We start from the raw sequence: 7,861 nt of genomic DNA, 5'->3' as shown, positions 1-7,861 counted from the left end.
CTGAGTTGTTTAGATGTTTGTCGTTTGTTATAAAACTGGTGTCTAAATTTATATTGCGATATTTTTTGTTATATGTATGAGGTATCGAATGCTAATGTAGGCATACCTATTTTTTTTAACACCTTGCTGGACATTACTTCAGATACAGGAGAAAGAACAATGGAATTACGCGTATATAGGCGTTTAGTGTCCTATACAACTAGGGAATAAATCAAATAATTTTATTGAATATTTTTCGATTTGTTCTTTTTTCAAGTAGTCACACTACTTATATATAAATTATAAATTTAAATAGATATCATACACGAAAGAAAAAACGACAGGGCCCACTGGTGGCCGAGCCGCCAAAGGCGCCTAGCCTTATCGAGATAACTTACACTAGAGAAATTTCGTCGGGTACCAAGGCGCCTAGCCTTATCAGAGATAACCTACATTAGAGAAATTTCGTCGGGTACCACGGCGGGCGGGTGGTCTAGTGGTGAGGACGTTAGCCGCGTAAGCTGAAGACCCGGGTTCGATTCCCGGCTCGGCCACCAGTGGGCCCTGTCGTTTTTTCTTTCGTGTATCATATCTATTTAAATTTACGTTTAGTGTCCTCCAAGGTGTTTTATCGTGAAAATTAATTGATGTTTGAAAAGCTTTGTTAGGGATTTTAAGTTACTAAATGCATGTCTGACATAATATATCCTACCCACCTGCCAAGACGTACAACTAACCAAAAATTCGCTCAGAAACTAGTGCCTAAAAAAAAAGGCGATTGTGACATTCCAGGTAATTGATACTTTCGGTCTGATTCGAATAAGATACATTAAATAAGATTCAGATTCAGATTCAGGGGGTAACTCCAGCCAGCAGATCCTGCTGCAAAGACTAGGAAGGGGAGACTACAGGGGGAGCAGATTTTGATACGCAATAGCGCTGTAGGCTCACGTGGCTCTGATGATTGAGCCTAAGAGGCAGCGAGTCGTTGGATATGTCTGCGTCACATCTCACCGACTAAGACTCGAACGCAGAATCAGACAGAGTACGTTTGCAAACCGGCTCATTGCGCAGCAACCCCTGCTGCCCCGCCGTAGGCCCCCGCAACCTGTCCAAGACACCAGAGCACCCAGTAGATAGGGTTGGGAGTGTAGGGTTTGCAGTCAGGATAGTAGGAGAGACGGGAAATTTGGAGCCGACCCGAATACAAGGCATCGTAAAGTCAGCGTTGGGTAGATAAAAACTATACTTGGTGTGTATTTAAGATATGGATCGGATATGAACGATTCAAAAGTGACGTTCTATTTTAAAGACATCTGGCAAATATCGTATCCAAGAGCTAACTTTCTTCAAGTTCGAACCGTACCTGTAATATCCATTTTAGATGCTCTTCAGTCTAGTATCTCGTTAAACACAGAAACTAAGCCGTGCCCGTAAAAGCGACAAATTTTTGTCCCAACTCCATAAATTAAAGTTCATTAAAACTTGGGCCGCGAGAGACACGCTGTTTACTCAAACATTGACTGTAAATCCTTGAGCGATAAACTCAACTCTACTATTTTTGAGTCAGAGACTACGCAAGTTAGACTCCTAACTAATAAAGCTACAATTTTAATCGGTTTCGCGACATTTTCGTACGCAGATACACTGAGACCAAAATCATAACGATAACATAATTCAAATGTCTTCTGATGTTACTCGTAGTCTCTTCTGTTATTGTATTGATTGACTTGAACTATGAAAATGAAATGAAAATAAAAAATGAAAAATTATTTATTATTATTATTTAGTTTTAGACAGGCAGCTGATGCTGGTACGTCTAAATCATAGTTCACTTTGCACGATTTCACTTCTTAGATAGTTTGTCTAGTCTATTTTTAAATTGATTAACACTGGTAGAGTTCACAACTTCAGAGAGTAATTTTTTCCAAGCTTGCACTATTCTGTTTGTAATGAAGTTTTTACCGATATTTGTTTTGTGCTTTGTTATTAAAAGTTGTATGTGCAAAATATATGGTACAATCAGGTGTATTTATTAATTTAAACATAAGTTGCCTATTGAAACACCTAACTAGTGTAAATTTCATTCAAAAACAAAACTTTTTGACAAACAGAAACGTCTGCCAAGTCTCACCCAAGGGAGTAATTTTTCCAATTTAAATTTATTTTGTCAAATTACGTACGCGTTCCAGTAAGCCTCGTTTTTATTAAAAATTAGCGTTTGCCCGCGACTTCGCTCGCGTTAACCCATTTTACGTAAGAGGGGGGTTAGAAAGAGACAAAAAGTAGCCTATGTCACTATCAATCTCTTCAACTATCTCCACGTAAAAAATCACGTCAATCCGTTCCGTTTTGCCGTGAAAGACGAACAAATAAACAGACACACACTTTTCCTTTTATAACAATAAGTATGGATTTCAACAGCGCGACATTTTGAAAACACGTAAACTTTACAATACAATACAATACAAATACTCTTTATTGCACACCTCAATACACGAAACAACATAGCAAGTATAAACAACAACTTAAGAGGTAAAACAAGAGGCGGTCTTATCGCTAAAGAGCGATCTCTTCCAGACAACCTAGGTAGTGGAGAATAATTAATTTTACCTTGTAAGTAGGTGTACTTTACTAATTGAAGTTAATCAATTTTGTTGATCAACTGGTTCAAAGTTGCTGGAAACTTTGTTTACGGTATTTGGTACCTTCTGTCCATGCGTCAGACCACTTAAAAATGTTGCCTCAAATCATGTTGTTGTGCTTTCTTGTGTATCTACCTTATACCCTAAAGCCTGTATTTGGGCATTTTTTATTTTTCAAAGTTGTCCACCACACTTTTTTTTTATATGGAATTTTTTATATGATTACCACTCAGAATCGTGAGCTCTTTCAATCCCAATAGGAGAAAAAAATGTCCCAAGGTTATTTACCGTTACCATTTTGTATTGTGGTAACGGAATGGAAGGTCTGAAAAATTTATGGAAAATCTTGGGACATTTTTTTCTCGTACCTGGATGGAAAGACCTCGCGATTTTGAGTATGAATCATGTAAAAAAATACCCATGTTACAAAAAAAAGTGGGGTGGACAACTTTGAAAAAAAAAAATAGCCCATTAAATTTATCAACGGCGCTCCTTTACGCACGTTGCTTAGACATTTCACCTAATGCATAAGTGGTCTATGTTTAAATTTTACTTCCACGTGTATTCGGCCAGTAGGGATTTCTTTCATACCCCCGTAGTTATTTTCAACTTCAGACGCTATGCTTTTCCTTATTTCCTTTAGTTTCTTATTTAGTGGTTTTCAATATTTAATGTGGTCATTTTGTACTTTTGTAGTAACATTGTGAGATCATAAGATGACGAATCAATTTGAAGGGTATTGAATATTATTAGCTTTTTTCATGATAAATGATTGCAGATCGTTAGGAAAGTTACTGCTTTAAAAAAAAAACCTTAAAGCAAAAAAAAATGAGCGACGGGGGGAACCAGGTATTATATTCGTATTCGTATTCGTATTCGTTTATTGATAATAATTCCTATTACATGTCATTCTTCATAATTTCTTATAATAATACTTATTAAGTTATAACTTAACATACCGCAAATAAAAATAAAAATTAAATATTACCATCTACAGTTGGTTACCTACATTAGGTATTTACTAAGTTGGTAAATTCTGAAAAACTGTAGAAAGTGTGCTCGATAAGCCATCGTTTAAGCCTAGTTTTGAAACTGGTCAGTGTCGGCGCGTCAGTGACGTGTGGTGGCAAACGGTTGCATACATACAGTCACGCCTGTATCCCATGAAGGGGTAGGCAGAGCACATGAAACTACTCAAGTTTCAGTGCCACTCTTGGCAAATAAGGGGTTGAAAGAAAACGAAACTGTGACATTGCAGTGACAGGTTGCCACTTGCCAGCCTCTCGCCTATACCACAATTTAACCCATATCTCACAGTCGCCCGTAATTTGCAGACATTACGGCTCAGCGGCGGCATTGGGCTAATAGTAGGGGGAAATTAGCTAAAATTACGGCATAATTAATGGAAGGTTTTTTTTAATTGAAACATGTATGTTATAGACCGAAGTTATTTTTCATCAACCCTCCCCACTCCTCTGCGTCACCCCTCTACCCTCCCTTAAAGTGCCGAAAATGCGGTTTTTCTCGATTTCTGACAAAACTGTTGGAGATACAGAAAAAGCGCTTAGGAACGAAGTAATCCTTAATAAATTTACTACAAATCATTCATTAACACTTTGGTTCTAGCACTTATAGTTTACGCGTGATCCGTCACGAAAGTTGGTCCTTTGCTGCAATTTTCTTTAGTGAATGTTAAGTTTTCGCCCAAAATGCATACGAAATCGTCGAAATTTGTTTGATATAACTAAAATATTGTAACTCATGACTAAAATAAAATTAAGGGGGAAAAATCACTACCATGGGTGGAATTTCCAATATGTCTTGGAATTCCAGTAACTATTTAAGACGTAATATTTTCACGGTAGTAGTCGCTAGGAGTACCATTTCTCTATATAGTATATCTATGACTGGGGATGAGCTTTTGGTAGCTGTTGGTAGAGCCCTGGAGTATCAATCCAAAAGCCGTGAGTTCAAGTCCCACCCATGGTAGTGATTTTTCCCACTGAAATTCATTTTCAGTTTATAATATTTTAGTAATATCAAACAGATTTCGTAAGCAATTTGGGAGAAAACTTAACATTCACTAAAGAAAATTGCAGCAAAGGACCAACTTTCGTGATGGATCACGCGAAACCTATAAGTGCTAGAACCAAAGTGTCAATGAACGATTTGTAGTAAATTTATCAAGGATTACTTTTTCCTACACGCTTTTTCTGTATCTACAACAGTTTTGTCAGAAATCGCAAAAAAACCGCATTTTCGGCTATTTAAGGGGGGGAAGAGGGGTGACGCAGAGGGGGGAGGGATGGGGAGGGTTGATGAAAAATAACTTCGGCCTGTAATGTACATATCCCAATCAAAAAAAATCTTCCATTAATTATGCCAACATTTTCATACATAACTTTCCAGAAGCAACGGACTATAAGCGCGACAGCGGTGAGCGGCAGGCATACGTGCGAATGAAAAGTCCCATCGCTGTGTCTCGCTCCAATATACGGCCGCCGCTCACCGCTGTCGCGCTTAGACCAATGTCGTGGCCGGGCCGTTAAACGTCGATACGAACTTTACGTTATCCCAAAGTTTCATCCTTGAGAAAATGAGGAAGGTTTGGCGGCTCTGGGCTCTTAGTCAATTACTTTTAGTGGCATCTTCACAATCGTCTGTCTTTAACCGGGATGAAATAAAACGACTTTTCAGCAGTGTGTTCATGTGACCGCGCGTCCATATTAAGACGATACAGGATCAGGGGTCGATTCTCCATACAAACGCTCTTGACTATTTCCTCCCTGTAGGCCTAGCACATGATTGTCGCGAGAGTATGTCGCTGCGAGATAGATCACACGTCTTCTTCTTTATCAATGACATAAGGATTCTCTCAAGGCAATCATGTGCTAACTCTGCTGGTTTTTGAGCAATTATTTTTTCAACGCAGATTGTTAAATATTATTTTTATCTGTGTCGGACCGTTTTGTTGTTTTTTTTGATATTTTTACTTTTAAAGACGCTGTAGCCAATCGAAAATTTCCAAAAACGGCCTTTTTGATTTTGGCGCAAAAAAAGTTATACTCAAGATTGGTAACAATTAGCCAAAAAAGCTAAACGGTTTGACACAGACTGTTTAATTGTTATTTAGATTCTCAAATTTCGTTTCGATTGATTAAGTTTTGATGGAGGAAACAGCGGAACCTCAATTTTAAAGATTCGCAATATCTTTTGACTGAGTTGTTCTTAACGGACATTTTTTTTTCGATAAATCTATTGTATATTTAACTAATAATTCGCAAGTTGAAAGGGGGGCAACTTTCCATTTTAGCATTTTCGCTCCTGTGTATTTGATTTTACTACACATTTAAAAGTTAATTAGCACATAAAGAAATATACCTCTATAACATACAATTAGGTACCTGCATTATACATTGCCTTCTTGATAGCAATTCTGTGAACACGAAACTTTGTAAACTATAACTAAAGTGGATCCAGTAACAATTGTTTGCATTTGTCTCGTTCGAATGGCAGGCCGTTATCTAGCCAATTTTCAGTACAAATAACAGTTTGTTCTAGTTCCGAAGTTTCTGTTTGATATGTGTTAAATGGTGTTACTTGTTCTAGTTATTGTTTTATTGTAACTTTCGTTGTACCCATTGTGTGTACAGTCAGCCAAAAAAGTGGTTTATCACTTTTGGACCTAACGTGTTTAAAAATAGAGTCGAAAAGTGGTAAACCACTTTCTTGGCTGACCGTTCATACTGTTTACCTACGTAAAACTAAAATGCATTCAAAATACATATATAAATACGTATTATAGGACATTCTTACGTAGGTACACAGGTTGACTGAGTCCCACAGTAAGCTCAAGAAGGCTATGATAACCCATACAAATATTATAAATGGGAAAGTGTGTGTGTCTGTTTGTTTGTCCGTCTTTCACGGCAAAACGGAGCGACGTATTGACGTGATTTTTTAACTGGAGATAGTTTAAGGGATGAAGAGTGGCATAGGCTACTTTTTGGCTCTTTTTAACCCCCCACTTCCCTAAATGGGGGGGGGGGGGTGCAATTTTGTTTTGGATGGTCAACCGGGATATTTCCATCTGTAGGCCTAGCACATGATTGTCGCGACAGTATGTCATAGATCACAGGACGTCTTCTTCTAACAGTATCAATGACATAAGGATGGGTAGTCTATCTCGCGGCGACATACTCTCGCGGCAATCATCTGCTAACTCTGCTGGTGTTTTAAATGCGTCTTTTGAAGATATTTTCGAAACAGAATATACTAAAATTCTAATAGTCCAGCTTTTTTTTTATACCACATCGGTGGCAAACAGATATACGGCCCGCCTGATGGAAAGCGGTCACCGTAACCTATGGACGCCTGTAACTCAAGGGGTGTCTCATGCGCGTTGCCGACCCATTAGAAACTTGTACACTCCTTTTTTCAAGAACCCCATACTGTAGTTCATTGGGAAAACCTCGGCAGCGCTCATCCCACAGCCGGAGCGTTCGTGGGAGTCTGTGCCATTGAAACGACACTGATAATTTTATGCCTATTTCTGGGTTGATAACACTCAGCGTTAATATTTCTTTGTGGAACAGGCATTGAACGGCGGAGTGTAACTGTCGGACGACAATTGTCACTGTGAAACAGGCCACGGGAATCGCCCCGTCAAACCGCTAATGAAGATTTGTTCGCTTCGGTCGTAATAATACAGATTAGGGTGTGTGTAAATTTGTGATTTTAAAAGACTAATCTTTTCGTTAGGTGCATAACTCGCAAGGCCTAAAACTAGATAATAAAAATAGTCAAAGATTAGAATCAACTGAAAATCATTTTCATTGAGTTTACTAACAAAATTGTACAAGGCTTCAAACTAGATAATAAAAATAATCGAAAATTAAAATCAACTAAAATTCGTTTTTATTGAGTTTACTATCAAAATTGTACTAAAATTGGCTGAGAATTTTATTGCAACCTGATAACGAGAATATCCGAGAGTATTCTTTAACCCTATCATCGAATTTACGCAACTGTCCAGCTGGCGTCGTCGCGTCAAACTGCTAATGAAGATTTGTTCGCGGTCGCAACACCAAAGAGTAGGGTGTCTCCAATTTTGGGATATACAAAAATTAACAACTCAATATTTGTATTGGCATTAGTGTCAAAGCAATTATTTCAACTTAAGTATTCACCACAGTCAAATTGACACTTGACACTGAAAAATCTGTGCCTATTTCTGG

General features: G+C 38.0%; 1 non-coding gene across 1 annotated transcript; it reads left to right on the top strand.

Annotated features, from left to right (window-relative positions):
- The first annotated feature begins 461 nt into the window (after positions 1-461).
- Positions 462-533, top strand: Trnat-cgu. Its single transcript has one exon. It is a non-coding gene; the product is annotated as a tRNA-Thr (tRNA).
- Positions 534-7,861: the final 7,328 nt, after the last annotated feature.

The sequence above is a fragment of the Leguminivora glycinivorella genome, chromosome 9 (genome assembly GCF_023078275.1).
Source record: "Leguminivora glycinivorella isolate SPB_JAAS2020 chromosome 9, LegGlyc_1.1, whole genome shotgun sequence".
In the NCBI taxonomy this organism is placed as follows: Eukaryota; Metazoa; Arthropoda; class Insecta; order Lepidoptera; family Tortricidae; genus Leguminivora; species Leguminivora glycinivorella.
Note: the sequence above shows the minus strand (reverse complement) of the source record. Positions and strands in the feature narration are given on the sequence as shown.